At 37.0% G+C, this 25,036-nt stretch overlaps 2 pseudogenes; one reads left to right on the forward strand and one right to left on the reverse strand.

Annotated features, from left to right (window-relative positions):
- Positions 1-14,022, reverse strand: part of LOC102863687 — a 62,014-nt pseudogene extending 47,992 nt beyond the window's left edge.
- A 1,019-nt stretch (positions 14,023-15,041) lies between these two features.
- Positions 15,042-19,851, forward strand: LOC102864091 (annotated as a pseudogene).
- The last annotated feature ends 5,185 nt before the right edge of the window (positions 19,852-25,036 follow it).

The following is a 25,036-nucleotide window of genomic DNA, read 5'->3' on the forward strand; positions in this document are numbered from 1 at the left end:
TGGAATACTATGCTGCATTAAAAAACAAGGAACTCATGCAATATTATTCAAAATGGAATAGCATATATTGAACACTCAAAGAACACAAGTATCAACCAAGAATATTGTACCCAGCAAAATTGTCCATCAAATATGAAGGAGAGATCAAGATATTCCCAGAAATACAGAAACTAAGGGAGTTTGTAAAAAGAAGACCAGTCTTACAGGAAACACTGAGAGACAGCCTTCATACAGAGATGCCACAGGAAACAGGATGGACTGAAATAACTAGCAACAATGCCAAAAAGAATTGAACACAATGATAGCAATAAAAGCTTACCTCTCAATAATCACATTGAATGTGAATGGTTTAAAGGCACCACTGAAGAGAAAAAAGAGTAGCAGATTGGATAAAAAAAATCTATCAATATGTTGCCTACAAGAGACACATCTGAAAAATGAAGATAAAGAAAGGCTAAAAATAAAAGCATGGGACAAAATATACCAAGCAAATAGCAACCAAAAAAAAAAAAGGAGTAGGAATACCAATCTCTGATAAAATAAATTTCAATGCAAAAACCATCACAAAGGACAAAAAAGGTCATTACATACTGCTCAAAGTGTCAATAGAACAAAAGGATATAACAATACTGAATATCTATACTCCAAATTAAAGACCTCCAAAATACATAAAACAAACATTATCAAAACTGATAAAGGAAATAAATAATACTATAGTACTTGGAGACTTCAATACACCCTTCTCAAGAAAAGACAGAACTACCAGAAAGAAAGACAATCAAGAATTAAACCACACAATACACCAACTTGATCTCATAGATATTTATAGGCTAATATACCCAAGAAAAGAACAGTATACCTTCTTTTCCAATGTGCATGGAATGTTCTCCAGAATAGATCACATTCTAGGTCATAAGGCAAGCATCAAAAAATTAAAAAAACATAGAAATTATACAAAGTATTTTCTCAGACCACAATGCCACCAAATTAGAAATTAATAACAAAAGGATAAAGGAGAGGAAAAAATCACACATTTGGAAGCTGAACAACAACTTGCTTGAACATGAGTGGGTTCTAGAAGAAATAAAAAATGAAATTAAAATGTTTCATGAAACAAATGACAATGAAAACACAACTTTCCAAAACCTCTGGGAAAATAGCCAAAGCAGTAATCAGAGGTCAATTTATAGCAATTAGGAAACACATCAAAAGGCAGGAAAAATTGACCATTGACTCTCTGACCCAACATCTCCAGCAAATTGAAAAAGAAAAACAAGAAAACCCAACAGTCTCTAAAAATACTGAAATTCTAAAAATTAGAGCAGAAAGAAATGAAATAGAAAACTGAAAAGCAATTGAAACTATCAACAAAACTAGGAGTTGGTTCTTTGAAAAGGTCGATAAAATCAACAAACCACTAGCAAAACTCACAAAAGAAAAGAAGGAGAAGACACAAACAATTCAAATAAGAGATCAATCAGGCAACATCACAATAGAACCAACTAAAATAAAAAAGGTAACATTAGAATATTATGAAAAAGTGTACTCAAATATGAAAACCTAGAGGAAATGGACAAATGCTTAGAAACCCACAACCTACCTAAACTGACACAAATCTAAATTGAACATCTGAACAGACCCATTACAAAAGAAGAAATTGAAAAGGTACTACAACAACTTCCAACCAAAAAAAGCCCTGACCCAGATGGTTTTACAAGTGAATTTTATCAAACATTAGAGAAGAACTGTCACCAAGTCTACATAATCTATTTTAGAAAATAAAAAAGAGCGAATTCTCCCAGACTAATTCTATGAGGCAAACATATCCTTGATACCAAAGCCAGGAAAGGACACAAACAAAATAGAAAACTATAGGCCAATATCTCTCATGAGCATTGATGTAAAAAGCCTGAATAAAATACTGGCCAATAGAATCCACCAATACAGCAAAGAAATAATTCACCATGACCAAGTGGAATTCATGACAGGTATGCAAGGATGGTTCAACATAAGGAAAATAATTAATGTGATTCATAACATTAACAAAGCAAAGAACAAGAACCACATGATCCTATCAAGTGATGCAGTAAAGGACTTTGACAAAATCCAACACCCTTTCCTAATGAGAACACTCACAAAATAGGATTACAGGGGAATTTCTTTAGCATAGTAAAAAGTATTTACTAAAACCCAAGAGCCAACATTGTTCTCAACGGAGAGGGGTTAAAGGCATTCCCTTTATGAACAGGAACTAGAAAAGGATGCCCATCATCACCTCTCTTATTCAAAATTGTTTTGAAAGTATTAGCAATAGCAATAAGACAAGAGAAGGGAATAAAAGGTATCTACATGGCAAAGAGGAGGTAAAATTATCTTTCTATGTGGATGACATGATAGTATATTTAGAAAACCCTAAAGACTCAGCAATAAAACTATTGGACACAGTGGACCAATTTAGCAATTTAGCAATTTGGCAGGATACAAGATCAACATACAAAAAACAGTTGTATTTCTCTATAGTGACAAAGAGAATACAGAACTAGAACTAAGAAAAACTGTACCCTTCACAATTGTGAATCAAAAGATTAAATACTTGGGAGTAAATCTAACCAGAAGCACAAAGGATCTATTCAAAGAAAATTACAAAACATTACTACAAGAAACAAAAAGAGATCTTGAGAAGTGGAAGAATATCCCTTGCTTATGGATAGGAAGACTCAACGTTGTGAAAATGGCAATACTACCAAAGGCAATTTACATGTTCAATGCAATCCCAATACAAATACCAATCCCATTCTTCAAAAGGTAAAAAAAAGAGGTGGAAAAGGTAATCTCCAGTTTCATTTGGAATGGGAAAAAGCCCCGAAAAAGCAAAACACTCCTTAAAAATAGAAAAAAGGTAGGAGGCATCTCACTCTCTAATTTCAAATCCTACTATACTGCCTTGGTGGTTAGGTCAGCATGGTACTGGTACAAAGAGATACACATAGATCAATGGAATAGAATTGAGAACCTAGAAATCAGACCATCTACCTATGGTCAACTGATTTTTTATAAGGAGATGAAATCAGTTAAGTGGGGAAACGACAACGTTTTTAACAAATGGTGTTAGCAAAATTGGAAAAGTATCTGCAAAAGACTCAAGCAAGATCCACACCTCACTCCTTATACAAAAAACTAACTCAAGGTGTATCATGGACCTAGGACTAAAACCAAGGACTATAAACTTCATTAAAGAAAAGCTGGGAACAATGTTAGAAGTCCTAATCCACAACATAAACAGTCTTCCAAGTATCCTGAAAAATCTACAACAAGAAGATAAAATAGATGAATGGGACCTTCTAAGGATCAAATCCCTATGCACATCCAAAAACTTCTCCACCAGCGCCACACAGACTGTAAAAAAATATTTGGTAATGATGAGTCAGATAAGCGACTTATATATAGAATTTGTAAAATACTTGAGAACCACAGCAAGATAAATGTAGATAATCCAATTGAAAAATGGGCACACGATATGAACAGACACTTCACCAAAGAAGACATTCAGATGGCCAACAAGCACATGAAGAAATGTTCAAAATCCCTAGCTCTAAGAGAAATGTGAATTAAAACAACCATGAGATATCATCTCACCCCAGTCAGAATAGCAAAACTTAACTGAATAGTAAGCAAAAAATGCTGGCAAGGTTGTGGATAAACTGGAATTCTTATTCACTACTGATGGAAGTATAAAATGGTGCACCACTGAGGAAAGTGGTGTGGTACTGTCTCAAAAAGTTGCAAATAGAGATACCATTTGACTCAGCAATTCCACTACTGGGAATATACCCTAAAGAGACCATAACTGACATCCAAGCAGATATATGCATACCCATGTTTATCATGGCTTTGTTCACAAAAGCAAGGATTTGGAAATAACCTAAGTGCCCATCAACAAACAAATGGATAGAGAACGTGGTATATTCACAAAATGGAATACTATGCTGCATTGAAAAACAAAGAACTCATGCAATATTATTCAAAATGGGTGACCCTTGAGGACATTATGCTGAGTAGAATATCTCAGTCACGAAAGGACAAATACTGTAAGGTGCCACTGTTGTAGAAAGTGACTGACATCAGGGTTGGGGTAAGTCTGAGAGAAACTGGATAGATTATGTATACTGCATTGAAACAGATGAGGGAGAGAACAGTTTAAAAGTGATATATGATAGCATATTATGATTATCAGACGAATCCAGAATTAAGGTTGCATAGTGGAGTGCATTTGGGACGGCGGGAGGGGTGGGGGGCAGAGTCGGGGACGGGGGGGATTGTATACCAACGAAGAAATTTATCTTTTGCTTTTCAAAGACAGGAGTGAACTGGGGCGGCGGGGGCGGGGGGGGCGGAGGGGGAGAAAAAAAGTGAAACAATGAATGAATGAAAATCCAAATCTGTTAATGTTCATTAAAATTAATAGAATAAAATTTTTTTATATCCCAAGAAGTACTTGAGAATGATTGTATGATCCACAAAGTGAAGAATAATGTGAAACACAATATACAGAAACTTTGTAAGCAAGCCAATTAAATAAAAGAAAAATGCATAGCTTTAAAAACATTTTAAAACTTAAAAGAAAGTTACACAACAGTCTCAACACTGAACTTGAGCATATCAATCACTGAGGAGATAGTACACAGAACTAGACAAAGTTACTGTCATAAGCTTGGTCCTCTAGAGAATTAAAACTGGAGATGCTTATATATGTTTATACGAAAAGAAATGTGTCTCAAAGGCAGGGATAACGTGGATATAAAGTAGTTTAAGTTCCAAGTCCACAGTTCAGGCATTTGGATGGTGACCTATCTTCTGTATCTGCCAGTGCAGATCAAACAGCCAAGCAGCTAGCTTATATGTGCTGCAGAGGCTGATGACTCTGAGTTCACAAGCAGTACAGTAGGCTGCTGGTTCATGTCCAGAGAAGCAGGTTTAAGATAATGATGAGCCAAATGCAGGGTCCAGATCAAGAAAAAAAGCCAGACAGCTTTGGCTTTGGCAGAATCTCCATATATAATGGATTCAAGCCAAAACCCCCAAAACTAAATTTCAGCGGAATTAACTCTCATAGCAAATCTCTTCATGGCTATGATTATAATATATTAAATATCATCATTAAATAACTGCAAAACTATGTCATAACTGCAAAATAATGGATGTGTTTGGTCGAGTGGATATATATCCTTCATATTCCAATGTACATGGGATCTTCGTCAGTCAAATCTGTCTTGATGAAAACTAACAATATGATTATTCAGTCTAATATTGGAGTAGACATTTGCCTACTCATTGAATAAGTAAGTAAATGCTCAACTATAAGATTTACTTATGGAATCAGTTTTATGACCCTATTTACAACAACCCTAAATCCTGCTCTGTCCTGTGCTAATCTCACTATCTCCAACACACCAACATCCATTACTCCACTCACTGAATCAATTTCTCTCATCAAGATCCTTCCTCTCCTATGCTGTTTCTCCACCCTCCCAAACGTAAAGTCCCTCTTCACAGAATGGTTCCTCCTTACAACATGTCCAAAGTAGGTAAGACAAATCTTTGGAATCCTTGCCTCCAAGAGACAGCCAGGTTTAACCCTGTCCAGGATGAACTTGTTTATTCTCTAAGCAGTTCATGGTATATTCAATAGTCTTCTCCATCACCACAGCTCAAAGGCATCAATTCTCCTTCTATCATCCCTAGTCATTGCCCAACTTTCTGATGCATACCACGTAATTGCAAAGACCATGGCTTGTATTAGACACACCATAGTCTCCAGAGAGACACCATTGCTCTTCAGTACTTTGGAGAGGTCTCTGACAGCAGACTTTCCCAAAGCAATTCCTTTTAATTCCCTATTGATGCCAAGAATGTTGATTGTGGACCCAAGCAAACTAAAGCTGTCAACAATCTCAATCTCTTCAACATATATAATGATGCTGCCAATCAGCCCAGTGGTGAGAATCTTTGTTTTCTTGATATTGAGCTTCAATCCATACAGAAGGCTGCAGTCCTTGACCTTCTACAGCAAGTGTTTCAGGTCCTCCTCAGACTCAGCAAGCAGGGTTGTGTCATCTGCATAACACAGATTGTTGATTAGTCTTCCTCCAATCCTGATACCACATTTCTCATCATTTAGCCCAGCCTCCTGGATAATCTGTTCTACATATAGATTGAAAAGGTATGGAGATAGCATACGTTCCTGGTGTACATGCTTCCTGATTTTGAACCAGGCAGTGTTTTCTTGCTCTGTTCTAACAATTGCCTCCTGGTCCAAGTATAGATTTCATGTAAGCAAAATCAAGTGTTCTGCGATCTCCATCCTTCTCAGAATTAGCCACAGTTTGTTATGGTCCAAACAGTCAAATACATTTGCATAGTTATTGAAACACAGATAGACATTAATGTAGTACTACCTGCTTTCAGCCAAGAATCCAGTTAGCTGTCTATAATATTTATAATTTCCTTCTGTTGTAATCAGAATCTGCAGTAATTATATTTCTGTAAAACAAAACAAAAACTAAGCCAATATAAAACTAAAACAACAAAATCATGTAGAGGGAACTTCTGATTCAGAGTTCTGTCCTTGTATCACCTTTTAAAAGAGACATTAACAAGGTGTTCTCAATAGTCAAATGTCTTTGTAACATTTTTTGAGATAGAGTACATCCTTTTTTTCTTAAAGAATATCTTTAAATTCTGTCAATTTCAGATCTCTTACATTCTATAAGCTTCTGAAATTATATCTGCCTGGATGACAGTAACATTTGGATTCTCTGTCAAGAGTTGTGGTTCTGGAGTTTTCTGCTTTAGCTCCAGGAAAATGAGTGACCAAGACCAAAATGAGTTAAGCTAAGTTATAACCCCATTAAATGAGTGATAGACTCACTCATGAATGACAAAGAGTGAAAGTAAGTGATTGTTTTTCAAGAGCTGCCCCAGAGACAAATAGACTCTCTGGGACATCATTAAAAGCTGTTTCACACTGAGACCATATACATTTTATCCTAGTCATTTAGCCATTGATAGCGACATCTTCACTTATGTTAAATAGGAAGTATACAACAAAGCAATTGAAATCATCATAGAGAGAAGGAATTGGAGAAAAGGGAAGATGAATAGAAAAAGCAAAATTCTTTTTGGTAAAACTTCTATAGAAGGGGAAAAGAAATGAAAATAGAGTTTATCTTAGAGAAATTATAAGAGTTTTAAACGACCACCATTGGTTTGGTTTGTTTTTAAAATATATTACCTTTCTTAAAAGTTAAAGAATTAATTCACAAGTATGTTAGGAAAAGTTGAGGACTGTTGCAAGGTACTGTCAAACCAACTACCACTCATAGCAATCCTATGAACACCAGATCTGAACCTTGCCCTGTCATGTTAGGTTAGGATGAAGAAATAAAAATATACTCAACATAAATGAAACAAAGTTAAGAGAATGAAAAATTAGAAGAAAAACTTTTCACTTCCATTATTATGTTCAGTGTTCTTAAAACCATGCTTTAACTTGATATGCATTGGGAAATTGGTCCATATGTTTATTATTTCTCCTGCAACAAATAGTGGCAGTGATGATGGCAGTGATTAAAAAAAAACCCAAACATAACAAATGCTCATGGGGTTGTAAGGAGATTGAAAATATTATACCTGCTGGTTGTTGTTGTTACGTAATGCCGAAGAATAACCTATTTAAAGCCGATGCTCCAGCAGGTTTTTCAGAGGCTGTCAATAGCACAGAAGGACATTGTGCGTTTTTCTCCTGTGGAGCAGCTGATGAGTTTGAACTGCCAGTCTTTGGTTTGGCAGCACCTTTCTTTACTCACTAAGTCACCAAAGCTGTTTCATATACTGCTGAGGGCACTGTAAAGTGATTCAAGCACTATAAAAATGTTCTGGCATTTCTTTAAAAATATCTATACTGATATACTATATAAATCAACATTTTTAGTATGGCTATCCTAGAGAAATAAAAGAAGTACTACAAATAAACATATGCAAAAAAATATTAAAAAACCAATTGTCCATTAACAGATGAATGGGTAAACAAATTGTGACAAATACACAGAACAAGCTACTACACAACAATAAAGAATAAGAATACATCTATGAAATAGAACATGGATTAATATGGATGACATTACTGTGATTTAAATAAGATAAATTATTACATTATTATATGACATGTTGTTGGTGGTGGTGTTTCTGGCCATCAAGTTGCTTGCAACTCATAATGAACCTATTCAGCACAACAGCTCTAAACTCTGTCCTATTGTGAGTTTATAAACAGTAAATAACACTCATTGATGGTTTCCAAGGATAGGAGGAGGAAAGAGATGAAATTGTTTACTAGATTGTAGACAAGTATTACTCATAAGGCAGTAAACAATATGAGGGAGGTAAGAACAAATGGATAAAGGCAAATTAAACATTGACAAGTATGGAGTTTACCTTTCAATATGGCTTCCCTAGCCATCTGAATGCAGTAGACTAATCATGTGGATGGATGAGACTATGTGAATGGGGCATATTGGCCTATCCACTAGGGGATTGACTAGGGGATCCACAAGGGCATTGGCCAGTCTCAGAAATCTATGAGGGGATTGGCTAGTCTCACCCAATTAATTGAACAGTTATAGCAACAGAGACAGATCTTTCTCCCTTTCAAGGAAGAGGTAAGATACCTCATGCCACCAGGAATGAACAAACCTAACTAAGAAGAAAATAGCAACCATGGCCAAAATGGAGACCTGATGTGATATAAGATCTGGGGACAAAGACGTAAGCCAACATTGGCAGGACTGAGAACTTTGCTGGACAATTTTGTGGGGGTGGGGTTGGTAAGAGCCAATAATGACAGAACTAAGAACTGGAACTAATTAGGTACAAATTCAAACTGAGAGGGGAAAAAAAAAGCTAAAATAAGCCAACGAGATAAAAAATACAAAAACCATCTTAAAACCAGTTTTGAAGCATTGAACACCAATGATTGAAGGCCAGATGAATTGTGGGATGATATCAAGGATATAATTCATCAAGAGAGCAAAAGCTCATTATAAAGAAAGAAGAGTAAGAAAAATCAAATGAATGAAAGAAGATAGTCTGAAAATTGCAGTAGGGCATCCAGAATTTAAAACAGAAGGAAAATATGCCAAAGTAAAAGAGCAGTAGTAAAATGGAGTGTGCAGAGAGCTGTAACTGGAGAATAAAAGGGGGAAAACTCACTCTACATTTCTCAAGCTGAAAGAACTGAAAAACAAATTTAAGTCTCGAGTTACAATATTGAAAGATTCTATAGGCAATATATTAAATTACCCAGGAAGCATCAGAAGAAGATAGAGAAAATACAGAGTTACTGTACCAAAAAGAACTGATCAACACTGAAAACTTTCAGGAAGTACCATATCAGCAGGACCCAATAGTAATGAAAGAGGAAGTAGAAGCTGCACTGAAGGCACTGGCAAAAAAATAAAGCCCCAGGAATTAATAGGATTCCAACTGACTTGTTTCAATTAACAGATGCAGCCTTGGATGCACTCACCAGTCTATGCCAGGAAATTTGGAGGATACCTGTCTGGCCAAAGGATTGGAAGAAATCCATATTTGTTCCCATTCCCAAGTAGAGTGATCCAACTGAATGGGGAAATTATCAAAAATTAACACTGAAATCACATGGAAGCAAAATAATGCTGAAGATCATTTAAAAAATGGCTGGAATTAGGGAATTTCCAGAAGTTCAAGGAGGATTTAGAAGAGGCCATGACACCAGAGATATCATTGCTGAGGTCAGATGGACCCTGACTGCAAGTAAGGAATACCATAAGAATGCCTGTTTGTGCTTTATTGACTATGAAAGGGCATTTAACTCTGTGACAAGTTATGGCTGACATTGAGAAGAATGGGAATCTCAGAGCACTTGTTTGTGCTCATGCGGAACCAATACCTAGATCAGTAAGCTGTTGTGTAAACAAAGCAGAGGAGCAAGGTATGGTTTGGAACTGGGAAGTGATTATGTCAGCATTATATTCAGTCTCCATACCTGATCAATCTATATGCTGAGCAAGTTACCCAAGAAGTTGGACTCTAGGATTCTATGAAGAGGAATGTGGCATCAGGATTTGATGGGGACTCATCAATAACCTGCATTATGCAAATGACACAACCTTAATTGCTGAAAGTGAGGAGGACTTGAAGCACTTGTTGCAGAAGATTAAGAAATGCAGCCTGTATGGATTGTGTCTCACTATAAAGAACACAAAGATTCCTACCACTGGACAAACAGGCAGTATGTCATGATGGATGGAGAGGAGATTGAAACTGTGAACAGCTTCATCTTGCTTGAATGTACAATTAACACGCTTAGTACAAGCAGTCAGGAAATAAAGAGATGCATTGAAATAGGAAATTCTGCAGTTAGAGATGCCTCCAAATTATTTAGGAGTAATGAGGTCAGTTTGAAGACTAAGGTTTATCTGATTCAGGCCAGCCTTTCTAATTACTAGCTATGCATCTGAGATCTGGATTGTGAATAAAGATGACAGAAAAAGCATTAACATCTTTCAGTTGTGGTATTGGAAAAGAACACTAAACATCCCATGGGAAGCCAAGAGAACAAACAGATATGTCTTGGAAATGGTGCACTCAGAGTGTTCTTTGGAGGCAAGAATGATGAAGCTTTGCCTCACATATTTTGGACATGTTGCTAGGGTGAACATCATGTTGGGAAGGGTGGAGGGTTGGCAAAAGAGAGGAAGACCCTCAACCAGGTGGATTAATGCAGTGACTGCTGCAATGGGCTCTTGTGTGTCAGTAAGTGTGAGGATGGCACAGGACAGGTCTGGGTTCAGATCTTTTGTCCATAGGGTCGCTATGACTCATACTTGATTAGACAGCACTTAACAACAACAAGAAGAAGATTGCCTAATCTGAACTCTAATTTGTTTTCTGGCAGTGCTCCTTCCCGGCCATTTTTAATAATCTTAATCAAGATTTTATTTGCATATGATATTAATGATATTTTTCATTAGATTCCACATTCTATTGGATTGCCTTTTGGGGAATGGAAATAAATATCAATCTCTTCCAGTCAGTTAGCGAGATAGCTGTCTTGGATCTATAATCAACACTCATTGAAGCATTAGTCAAGAAGTGAAGAGTTAGCAATGAAGAGGAAGATCTTTTAATTAGATGAATTGATACAATGACTGTAACAATGGGCTTAAGCACAATAATGTGGCCAGTAATATCTGGCATCTTATATATTTGTGGCCAACTAACAAAAGGTCCAACTAAGATACAAACTATTGGACTCTTCTCTGACACAAAGGAGAGTGATGGAAACCAAAGACTCAAGAGAGAAATTAGTTCACGGGGCCAGTGTCCAACACAAACCACATCCAGAAGAACTAGGTGGTACCTGACTATCAAACCTGACACTTCTATGAGGTATAGAAGGTCCTGATTATAATGGGACAGAATTGTAAACCAAACTAAAATTCATTTTTAAAAAACCAAAACCAGACTAGAATGATAGAAACTGAAAAAACTCTCAAGGCCACTGTCCCAAGACATTCATTTAACCTGGGAATGAAACCAGTCCTAGATATTACCTTTCAATCAAAAAATAGATTGAATACAAAATAAATATTAACACGCAGAAGAAATGTCTTCCTTATCAACTAACTGAGATCTAGTGTGCAACACTGACCCCAAAGTAAAGGTTAAAAGGACAAAATGGCCAGCAAAACTGGATAGATAGAAGTCAAGATGCAGATGGAAATAGATAGTAGTGATAGACTTTGGGAACAAAATGAATTGTAACAATTTTTTTAATGCATTGTTCAATGGGAAATAAATCTATTATGTGTTGTGAATTTTATTTGTATCCAAAACATATGTCAGTTTACCTATGTTTTTATTCTCAGTATTATACGCCATTGAGTCACTTGCTGCTCATAGTGACGCTATGCACAACAGCCCTAAATTCTGCTCTGTCTTGTGCCAATCACACTGTCTATTATATAACTATCCTAAATTTTTGTGAGCTGATGTCATTTTCTTTCATGTGTAATGTGCCAGGCTGTTACCCAGTGGTTTGAATGTTCCATTAGTGGTTCTATGGAACACTAGTTGTTCCATAGGAGAAAGATGGGCAATTTTCTCACAGAAAGGTTAAAAACCTCAGAAATATGAGGGATGATCACTGTGAATTCAATCAGTAGCAGAGTGTTTGGCCTTTTGGTTTGATTGTTTGTTTTTGCCTGTTTAATACATTAATAAGATATGATTCTGGCAGTTATGTTAATAAGGTAGGGTATACCTATATGATAAGTTTATATACTGCATCAGTCTCTTCTGAAATAGAAAAGAGATTAAATAAACTAGCAACAATTAGAAGGACCTGCTACCACCAAGAGAGATGAACCACATCATTTGGATCCACGGTCTCTACCCTGGGAACCTCCTATACCTATGGGAAGATTGATGTCCAGACACATGGAGATCTTTAAGGAACATGAGGTCCAATGAAGCTGAAGAGAGACAAGGATCATCTTCCCGAACTATGAGCCAACAAAGAAAGATAGCCTTTCCCTGGAGCTTGCACGCTAAATTCATAACTTTAGCCACCTAAACTATAATAAAGAAAATAAATTTGTTTCTCAAAGCCATCCACCTGTGGTTTTTCTGTTATAGACAACCAGAGATCCCTATAAAAGCACAAGGTGCCTAAAAAAGAAAGGCCCTCAATGAGATGGATTGACACAGCCATGATTTCAAACATGGCAACAGTGGAATGGCACAGGACCAGATAGTTTTACTCCATGCTACATGGGGTCTTTGTGAATTGCAAGTGACTTGACAACACCTAACAACAACTGCAGTGGCCTCAGAGGATGATAGATCTGCACCTGTATTGATCCCACACCTCCTCAGACTTATCCAGAGCATCAGCAACATTGGGAAATAGATCAAGAGAGGACAGAAGGAGCCAGAGGCTTGAGCCATAATACTGGGGTTCTTTTAGGGGGAAAGGAGAGAGAGGTACTGGTGGGTCAGGACAAGACAAGGGAATGGAGAGCAATTATAACAGGATGGGGAGGAGGTTTGGAACCACAACTCATAGCACTGAAGAGGGAGGCAGGACTAAACCAAATCTGTTAGCTGTGTAATCTGGAAGGGTCTTTTGCGTAAAATGCTTGTCTGTCAGATATTGCTCTAAAGCTTAGCATCCAAATTAAGATAGATTTGGAAGAATAATGTGCCATCTGTGGTATCTGAAATCTTTAAAATATTGACTTTTCTAGCCATTGCATTAGCACCTGTTTGGTGCATGGTATCCAGCTACCTTAACTGTCGATACATGGTCTTGAAAATCTTCAACAGCTTTGGAAACAATATAAAAGAGAATTTTCCACACTGTGAGAGATGAAAGTAGTGGAGAGGGGTTGACGAGAATGTGTCAAGATGTATCCAGAAGAACCCTGGAAATGGAACTGCAGCTAAAGGTTTTGCTTACTGGATTATTACAGAGAAAAAAACCACCTGACTTATAATTGCTCTGAGATAAAGTCTGCTGGATGATTGAGAAAACCAGAGGCTTCTTGCATTTTGGCTGCTGAATTGGACAAAGGCATTCATTTGTTGACTGAGAAACTGGACTTTCACTAATTGAGGCATTATGTCTTACTGATATATCTTACAGATGGCATGGGACTGCTGGACTAAATGTGGACTTGCATTGGGTGATATTCTTTGCCCCCCCTACTCTGCAACCTATTTCCCTAATAAACCCCACAACTGTGAGTATAGTCTGTGAGTCAACTTGCAATGAATGTTAGACCCAATAATTAGTAGAAATAGGTGCAGGAGCATTTAGGGTGGTATAAAATGAGCAAAGGCTATGTGGGAAGTGTCATAATTTACCTTTACCTTTACCCTCCCCAGTATCGCTAACACAAAACCAATTTCAATGAGGTCAGACATGTCTCCCACAATCCCACACCTCCTTCTACTCATCTCAACACCAATATAACTGCTTTCATGGGTTCAAAAGCCAATGTGACAGCTCACAGACCACAAAGAACGATATTGGAGAAATCAAAATTAGTCAATTATTAATCCAGATTAATAGCAGGATATAGTCAAGACATTTCACAAAATGTGCACACATGTAGGTACTTCAGCCTCAAGTTTTGTGGCTGTAAGTGTTCCCAGATTCACAGTCCTGCCACTATTGGCTTCCCTCAATTATCCAACAAAGTTCTCAGACCTGCAGGGAAGGGAAGCCAGTATTGGCAGGTCTGAGAACTTTGTTGGATAATTGAGGGAAGCCAGTAGTGGCAGGACTGATAATCTGGGAACACTTACAGCTACAAAACTTGAGGCTGAAGTGCCTACATGTGTCTACATTTGGGAAATGTCTTGACTATATTCTGCTATTAATCTGGATTATAACCTTTTGACTTCTCCAATATGGTTCTTTGTGTTCTGTGAGCTGTTATATTGGATTTTGAACTGATGTAAGCTAACTAGCTGAGTCCTCAAGTTGGAAATTACATAGGGGAAGGAACACAGACACCAGTGATTGGAAAGTGGAATGTGAGAAGTATGAATGTAGGAAAATGGATACTATTAAGGAAGAAATGAAACACATAAATACTGACATACTAGGTACTGGTGAAATGAGATGGATTGGCATGGGAGTCAGACAATCATATGATCTTCTACACCAAAACAAAAAGGTGAGAAAAAACAAAGTCACATTCACAACCTAAATTTAAAAAAAAAAAAAGAATAAACTAGATAATATATGATCTTGTAAAAAAAAAAAAAGACCATTTCTATATCCATCTTGAAACTATATGCATACAAGACCTGTTAATACCACTATCATTTGAATATATGCTCCAAAAACCAGAGCCAAATATGAGGAAATAGATGATGACTACTAAGTTTTGCAGCCAGAAATCCATAGAAAATGCAACCAAGTTACATTAACAATTATGGGTGAGTGGAATGCAAAAGTTGGGAAAGGGAAAATGGATCAGCAATCAGAAAACATGTACTTGGGGACAGAAATGAGGCTAGACAGAATGATAGAGTTTTGTACAATTAATGATATATTCATTGCAGATAAATACCTTTTATAAGCAGTGTTTCCCTTCTCTGTTCTGACAACTGCTTCTGGTTCAAATAGAGATGATAGATAGAGATAGAGTTAGATAGAGATAGAGATAGAGATAGAGATAGAGATAGAGATAGAGATAGAGATAGAGATAGAGAGACAGATAGAGAGACAGATATATCTGGGACTCCTATTCTCAACGTTAGCCACAGTTTGTTGTGATCTGCACAGTCAAATGAACAAACAAGTCTTTCCTGAAAAAGGTGAAGCTAGGCTGCTCCTTGGAGGCTAGGATTTGGAAGCTGTGTTTCACATGCTTTGTGCATGTTGCCAGGAGAGATCAGTCCTTGGAGAATGACATCATACTCGGAAAAGTGGAGGGACAGAGAAGAACAGGAAGACCCCAAGTCAGATGGATTGACACAGTGACTGGGGTAATAGGCTCAGGTGTGTAAGAGACAGTGAGACTGACTCTGGATAGAGCAGGGTTTAGAGCTGTTGTACATAGAGTCACTATGAGTTGCAGGTGACTCAACAGAACATAACAACAATTTAAAAACACATGCATACACCCACAGAATAAAATAGCCAATTGGATTTATCAGAATATTTTATTATGTTAATTGACAGGGAAAGCTGTTTTCCTATGTAATTTAAATAACTGGTTATCATTAGTTTGTTATGCATGACAAATGCACTAGAACTATCCAGCTAATACCTGATTTAATGAGAGTTCCTTTCATGAGAAATAAATTATTTAAATTTCAATCACTAATATTTATATATATGCAATAAGACAGATTACAATATGAAAATTGTTTTTCTTACAATAAAGAAATCAATTCTTTTTCTTTCAATGGGTTGCCATTTTCTTTGTTCTGTCAGGAATAACAGATAATCAGAATAGAGCCAAAAGAAAGCCTTTCTTTTCAGGGAGTTGCACCTGTGATTTCAGCTGCTGCAGGTCAATGACAGACACTCAAGCTGAAATTGCAGAAACTATAAAACTGTTGACAGCAGAACTCAATTTTATTGCCCTCCCATATTCCACAGTGAGCGCATCAGGAACAGAGTTAACCAGTTATTTCCTGGTATGTAGCTTCTACTTTCAGATAGTCTTAAATATTTCACTCTTTAAATTTTGTATTGTATTTTATTTTACTAATGATAGCTATCTTTTAGTCTATTTATGTCAAAAGAATTGATGCCTTTGAATCGTGGTATCAGAGAAGAATGCAAAAGATCCCAAGGACTGCCAAAAGAACAAACAGATACGTCTTGGATCTTGGAGAAAGTACAGCCAGGAGTGCTCTTTCGAGGAAAAAATGATGAAGCTTCATCTCATATACTTTGTTGCTGTTGTTGTTGTTAATTGCCATTGAGTCGTAGATGACTCACAGTGACCCTATGAACTAAAGACCTGAACACTTGTATAACTTTCATCTTTTTGTCAAGTTCATAGGGTTTCCAAAGGCAAGCTGTTTCTAAAGTGGATGCCACTCCTGTTTCCAAGCTTGTTTTAATTGGGGAGCTCCACCAAACACTATCCACCATGGGTAACTATTATTGCGTTTGACACATTAGTGTCACAGTGTTTAGCAACCACAAGTTACCTCTGTACAGCAGAGACAGACAGTGCCATACCACTTAGAAGAATGCTTGACCAAACACAGTTAAAATCAGGCTTGAGGGCTGCAGATTAAAATCACCCACATTTTGTTTTGTTGTTAGGAGAAATTAATCCTTGGAGAGGTCATCATGCTTGGAAAGTTGGCGAGATGGTGAAAGAGAAGAAGACCCTCAACAAGGTGAATTGACACAATGACTGCGGCAGTGGATTTAAGGGTGTCAGAGATTGTGAGGATGGCATAAGCTAGAACAGGATTCAGATCTATTGTTCATAATGTCATTATGAGTCACACTCGACAGCACCTAACAACACAGTAGTAATAACAACACAGCAAATGAGTAAGGCATCATATCATACATTTTATACAGTATTTGGGAAGCTTTAGTGGCCTTATTTTAAAGGGTTGCACTGCCAATCCAAAGACACATGGTTTCAATCCACAAGATATTTTGTAGACAATTTCCTCATGTGTAATTTAGAGGCTCTGAAAACACACCAGAGAGCCAGCTATAAGTTGGTTCTGACTCAATGGGACATAACAACACAACAACTGGTGAAGAAAGTGAAGCTCACAGGAGATAATCTACCCAAATCCTCATCCATTTCTGTACCTACTTATGCAACAGCATGAACTGACATGTCAGATAGAAGTCTTATAAGATGATTCTTAAAAAAATTTTTTCCAGTACTATCAACAGTAACATCACTTGGGAGCTTGTTAGACATGCTGACTCTCAGGGTCCAATCTAGAAACCTAGAAACAGATCAAATTTTACTTTAGTGAGATTTTCAATCTCTCTCTCTCTCTCTCTCCTCTTTCATTTTCTCACTCTCTTTCAGGGCTGTCAGGTCAGAACAGACTCACAGCTGGTCCTGTATGAGGTTTTGTGGGGCTGTAAATAGCACTAGAGTAAATGGTGCATCTTTCTCCCTCAGAGAGGTGGTATATTTGAACCACCAGAAAGGCACAGCCTTTGGGATAGTGGAGCCCCCAAGAGTTTTAATTATGCATTTAAGAAGCACTCACCCACACACTACCATTAAAAAAAAATATCAAGTGATCCTTGCAAGGATTCTTCATTCTATCTAATGGTGTTTATTGTTCAACCTTTGGTGGGACTAATCCTCTGATAGGCTCTTTACTCCAGGAGTGGCAAGAAGTTCTTCCAAGGATTGCACAACACCTGGAACACATCGATCCAACTACATCTCATATCCCCTGACAGTCATTCAAAATTCATGTTTCCTGAATAATTCCTTCTAAAGCGTTTAGAAATTCATATGAAGACAAAAATTCATTGAAGAAAAACAAGGAAGATATCAGTTTGCATTTCTAGTCCAAAATTATCGTCAGTAAAAGACAGCAGTAAAGGAAAAAACCCAAATGCTTTATAAAACTTTTAGTCCTTTTAAACGCAATAGTAAAGTGAAGCCCTTTTTGAAACATCAAGTAAGAAATCAGCACCAGGAAAATGCTAGTGAAATCATCCAAAGCACATTTCAGGAAACACAGAATAAAGCAACTAACTTATTGACTTTCCCAAATTTGTCCACTTGCAAAGAAAATAATTTGGAATTGACAAGTAGATTAGAAAATACATTCTCTGGATGTCAGTTTAAAGAACAAGACTTTCGTGGAATTGATAAACAGTATTCAGATTTCAACAGTATTGACAAACAGCTTTGTGTGAATAAATATAAGGACAAAGTAATAAAAAAAGAAAATGGCAATCCAGGGTCTTTTACCAATTAATCAATTGACTCTATAATTAAAGTCACAGTACTGGAATGTCTGAGTATCTACACAAACATGAGAATAAGTGCTCAAATAAATACTCAAAAAAGCCTATAAGTACTCAATAGTATAGAAAATTATTGCAATACAGATAGTAAACATTTCAAATGCAAAAAGCCAGACCAATTAAAAAATAGACTTGATAAGAATGAAGATTCAAGTGATAAAAATCTTGAAACCATTCTCAAAAGAAGGTGATATAAGACTGTCCACATGAAGACAACTGAAAATATAGAGGCACTGCAGAGAACCTTACCACTGAAACAGTCAAATGTCTAGCAAAAACATAATTTTCATTTCTGGGATGGAACCTCAACCAGGCCCTTCCATCTTTGAACTGGATTGCCGCCTCTTTTAAGTCTTGTTCCTCAAAGGAAAACACAGTCAGATTGCTTTGATCTGGATTCTTCGTTACTGTGTCTAAAGAGCTTCTCATCTAGAAGTGCTTAGCCATGTTTAAACACTGAATATGATCCAGATATTCATAAAAACTCATTTCTAAGTTCTGGTGCTCCAACTGTGACAAGTCTTAGTCTTCTGGGAAATTTTGAGGAATCCGTCTTGAACTATCATGTAGATCCTCTTAACATTGTTGATGATTTTACTGTGAAGGGCAAGGCAAATGGTGTTTTCTTCCCTACACATTTGACTTGCAGTTGAGTGTCACTTTACAGTGTTTCAGATAATAATGCTCCCTCTCCTTTTATGGGTGTGATTAGAGTTCTTCGGTAAAAGGGGTTATCTAGTACCTCTAAGACTGTGTTGAAGATGTTTGTTATAATATTTGACTTATGAGATATGCCAGCCAGTCACCAGACATTCCTACAACAAAGAACCTTTTCTGTACCTGTTAGACAAGAAATGAAGTTGCTGTTGTTTTTAGATGCCAACGAGTCAAGTACAACTAATAGAGAGCCTATGAACAAAATATCTGAACCTTTTTCTATTCTGTGCCATTCTCATATTTTCTGACACACAAGAGCCCATTGCAGCAGTCACCACATCAATTCACCCAGTAGAGGGTCTTCCTCTCCTTCACCAACCCTCCACCCTTCCCAACATCATGTCTTTCAATAAATAGCCCCTCCTAGGAACATGCAGAGAAGTGTTAATAAAGAGACTATGCAATATGCAGAAGAACAGTTTTTACACTACCTCATACATTTGAGTTTCCAGAGTTCTACAGCTGGGAAGATCTATCTCCATAGTGTACAGCTCCTGTTCTCTAGAGAGTCAATGGAATTAGATAGTATTGCTGCATAAAACATGAAACATATGATAGTTCTTTAATGCTGTTGAAACAGCCTCACTGCATGTGGATGGCTTATACACATAGAAATGTCTTCACTTACAATTTAGGACGCTAGAAGTCCAAATTCAGCTTGCCAATTCTAGGGGAATTCCTTGGGAATATTCATGTGTCTTATCACGTGTCACATACTCCAAATAGACTGGAAACATTCATGTCCTAGTCTTTTTTGTATTGTTGAAACCACTTCATTGGACATGTTGCAATAGCAAAGTCCCCAATTAGTGTTTACTATTTTATTTCTCAGTTATTTAATACTTACTGTTTCCCTTAACACTCAAGTGATGTTTGTCTAGTGTTCTAATGTAGCACAAATCCTATGTAAAATCATACTTTATATTTTTTATATTAATGTTGACATTTGAAATATATTCACAAGCCTTTAAAAAAAACCCACAGGTTATTCTTCATTTACCTCTAATTTAAAATGAGTGCCTTATAAATTTTACTATTGTTATTTTCAGATGAATTAAAAAAAATTCACACTCTAGAGAAAAGAAGTTGGAAAGCACTGCCTAGGAGGCAAGGGATATCAAATTTTGAAGATTTTTCCTAATCTGATTCCTTAATCACAACAATATTATTATTTACCATTAAAAATTACTGTCTGCTTCAGCCTAAATTATGTCCACCAAATCATATGCATGTAATAATATATTGAGGGGGTTACACAGGAGGTTTGAAGGTGAAATGTAAACCTCCTCCATCCCGTCACAGCCCTGATCCCATACAAAGAGAGTGTCCATAGGGTGTGGCCTGTAAATAATTTTATCTTACTAAGAATCAAAAATGGTGAAAATTAAGCCAAGTGAGGAGCCTAAGTACCACAAAAAAAAAAAAAAAATCACCAAGAGTGGAGTTTATCTTTTTGGACCTACTTCAAAGGATAAGACACATGAAAAATCCCAAGGAATAACAGGCCAGTATGTGCTGAAGGAAACCAAGATCTTCCTCCAAACTAAACGAGAGATGAGTTTCCTCTAGAGCTGGTACTCTGAATTTGGACTTCTAGTGTCCTAAATTGTAAGTGAAGACATTTCTGTGTTAAAGCCATTCACAAGCAGTGTCTCTGTTTCACCAGCATTAAAGAACTATAGTATGTTTTATGTTTATTATCATATTAAGAAATTATCATAAGTTTTACTTAAAATTACTTCCATGTATTCATCATTTGTTATTCATACAACCACTCAGCAAACATTTTCTGAATCTTTAGAAGACTAGCTCTCAAATTTTACATAACATCAGAAGTCCAGGTATGCAGGTTCTTCAGTTCCAGGGTCTACATTAGAGAATACAATATTTAAATATTCTAAGAATGATACTAGGGAGCTCTGGTGGCTTTGTGATAAGGAGTTACACTACATCCAAAGGCTTTTGGTTGAAATCAACCAGGTACTCCATGTGAAAAAAGGTGCAATCTCCTCTCGTGCAACTTGCTGCCTCTGAGTCAAATCTGAGTCAACGGTATGTAATAAATAGAATAGGAATGATATGAGATACTTGGGAGATGAGAGTGATAAATTAATTGCTTACATTGTTAGGTGTCATTGAGTTGACTTCCACTCGTAGGGACGCTAGGAACAACAGATCTGAACATTGCTCCATCCTGCACCCTCCCCACCATCTCTAATATATTCCTGTCCACTGTTACAAGCATTGTGTTAATCCACACATCAAGGTTGTTCTCTCATTCTCTGACCCTCCATCATGATGTCTTTTTTCCAAGGACTAGCCCCTCTTGAAAAACATGCCCAAAGTATGTGATATGAAGTTCCACCATCCTTGAGTCTCAGGAACTTCCTCCAAGATAGACTTATTTATTCTTTTGGCAGCCCATGATTCAGTACTTTTGCAACACCATAGTGCAAAAGCATCGATTCTTCCATCATTCTTATTCATTGTTCAACTTTCAGTTGCATAGAAGCAACTGAAGTTATCATGGCTTGGAGAAAGCACATTTTAATCTTTAAAACTGATGTTGCACATTGGCACTTTGGAAATGTTCTTGAAAGCAGACTTTCCCTAAGTGCAACACACCTTTTGATTTCTTGACTGTTCTTAGCGTGGGTATTGATTGTGGATCCAAGGAAAAGGAAATTATTGACAACTTCAGTCTTTTATCCATCTATCATTATGTTGCCTGTGATGATGATTTTTGTTTTCTTGATGCTGTCATGTAATCCATTTTAAAGGCTTTGATCTTCTGCAGCATTTTAAACCTTCTTCACTTTCTGCAAGTAAAGTTGTGTCATCCGCATAATTCAAGTTGTTAATTTTTTTAGTTTTCCTCCAATTCTGATGCCACATTCTTTTTTATATAGTCCAAGTTCTTGAATAATTTGCTTAGCAAATAGAGTGAATAGGTATAATCCTGATGAACTTCTTTCTTAATTTTAAGGTTTATGGTTCTCTGTGATTTGTCTTTCCCTTTTAATAAACAGCTTGACTCTCAAAAAATACCCACACACTCCAAAACAAAATCCTTATTTGAAAAAAACCCATCCATTAGAGAACTGACACTGCTCACCCTCCATTAATTGAGTTTCCAAGACCATAAATTGCTTGGGAGAGAAGATATTACCCTTCAAACTGATCAACAAAACTTTAGTATATGTTAACTCCAAACCCCATCCTATGGTGTCTCTTCTATTGTTCCAATTTTTATTCTCTTTTCCTTGGAGGTAACCTCTCGTGTAGACCTGGGCCAGAGCATACTGTGGTTTGTTCTGCACATCTACCTCAAGATAATGCCATTGTCAAGTAGGAACTGACTCATGGTTGAGCCGGCAGCAGATTTCCAAGGCTGTAAAGCACACTGGAGATGATTGTCCATCTTCCTGCCATGGAGCACGATGAATTCCAACCTTCGTATCTATTAAGCACCTTTGAGTTGAAAATGACTCATAGTTGATGCTCTAAAAAGCTTTTAGAAGAAATAAATCACAAAGGAGTAGCCTTTCTCCTTCAGAGGAGCTGGTGAATACTATGTGTACACTTCTTAGTCTAATCTGATAGATTATCCATGATAGTCACAGACTCCCTCTGAAGGAAAATTAAAACAATAGAGTTAAGGACTTCATCAGAGTAGAGACAACCTGTGTTTTTAGAACTTTAATGTAATACTTTTGTTGTTGTTGTTGTTGTTGTTGTTAGGTGTCCTCGCTTCAGTTCAGTATGACTTATAGCGACTCTATGAACAACAGATAAGAACCCTGTTCTATCCTGTGCCATCCTCATCATCCCTTAACATACTTGAGCCCCTTTCTCCTGTCACTGTGTCAAGCCATCTAATTGAAGGTCTTCCTCCCTTTCATCTTCATTCTACCTTTCTAAGGAATAGCCTCTCCTAGCAACATGCCCAAAACAAGTGAGAAAAAGTTTCACCATTTTTGCCTCTAAAGAGTACTCTGGTTGCACTTATTGCAAGACATGTCTGTCTGATTTTTTTTGGCAGTCCATTAGATACTTACTGTTCTTCTCCAACACCAAAACTCAAAGAACACAATTCTTCTGTAATCTTATTAGTTGTCCCACTCTTATATGAGAAACAAGTGATTGAAAAGATCATGACCTGCATCTGACAAAACGTACCCTGTAAACTGACATCTTTGCTTCTCGGTAATTTAGAGAGGTCTCTGATAACAGACTTTCCCAACACAATACATTCTTGATCTCTTGACTGCTAATACCTAGGGTATTTATTGTGGATCCAAGTAAGATGAAATCTTTGACAATTGCAATCTTTTCTCCAACTGTCATGAGGGGGGGGGAACCCTTAAAAACTAGCTTGCCTAGATTCCAACAGCAAATCAGTTCCAGTGGTGGGATTTTTAAACACAGGGCTTTTGACTCTTCAAAATTTACTCTGCTCATTCCTCTATTTTCGTGATGGAGAGAAAGTGTAAATGATGGCATCTAAACAGCAAACTTAGGGCAGGAAAGATATAGGAATGATAGGTAGGTAGATAGGTAGGTAGGTAGGTAGGTAGGTAGGTAGGTAAGTAGATAGATGAAAGACAGAAAGGAAGGAATAAAAAAGAGAGTAAAAGAAGGAAGGAATGAAAGAAAGAAAAAGATACAGGAGATTATAACCTGAAAGAGAAAATGAAAAAGAAATACTTGGGATAGAACCTTGATGGCAAATAATCTTTAAAGATGAAAAGAAAGATCATTCTACAGTTTGATATCTTAACTATAGTGTGGGGTTAGGGAGTTATTGTTCAAAATTACTTTTCTAGTCATTGACATTGATTTTGCCATGTGGATGGGCAAGGACATGGGCTGTGTTAGCTTGTCCACAAGGAGATTGGCTAGTGTTGCCATCAAATTGAGCAGATTCAGCAGCAGAATTTGAGAATCTAACTACTAGCAAAGAAGAAGCAGGCATGCAGTATGAGTCTTTCCGGGCCAGAGATTCTTGTGCCAGCTAGGTCTATTTGCATTTATGGTTGCAACAGAGAACCAGAGACTTGACATGAGACAGAGTTGATCTTGCAACCGTTACCTCGCAGAATCAGAACTAAGAGAGTGTGCCTAAGTTTAAATGGAAGACTATGGGAAAGAGCCATAATTGGCAGGGCTAAGACCACCATTGAAATAGATTGACACAGTGACTGAAGCAAGATGGGCTCAAGGATGGTGAAGATGGCACAAGATAAGACAGAATTCAGATATCATGTTCATAAGGTCACAATGAGTCATACTTTATACTCAGCAGCACATAACAATAACAAAAGCTTTATAACACTGGCCTAAAGCAAAGAAGCTGAAGGCTGAGGTGTATGTGAGCACATTTCAGAAGCTATCCTAACTGATTTTATCTTGCTGCTAACTAGAACCTTCTAACCATTTTACTTTCCTAACACAGTTGTTTTTAGTCTGTGAGTTAATGCAATGGATTTCAGACCCAACAGAGCAGTAAGATTTGTTTTGGGTTAGTAGAAAGAGGTATGGGAGTATGGCAGAGAGGTCTGACCTCAAACTATGACAATGCTCCCTTTAGGAATTGGTAGAGGCCCTACATACCTGTGCCCATGCTTCCCTCCCTCTTTTTCTTTAATTAAATTTTATAAATTTTAAGAAATATTTACAGAGATTTTGGGTTTTCATTCATTCATTGTTGCACTATTTTCTCTA

This window comes from Elephantulus edwardii, unplaced genomic scaffold (assembly GCF_000299155.1).
Source record: "Elephantulus edwardii isolate Elephantulus edwardi_28Jun2011 unplaced genomic scaffold, EleEdw1.0 scaffold00136, whole genome shotgun sequence".
In the NCBI taxonomy this organism is placed as follows: domain Eukaryota; kingdom Metazoa; phylum Chordata; class Mammalia; order Macroscelidea; family Macroscelididae; genus Elephantulus; species Elephantulus edwardii.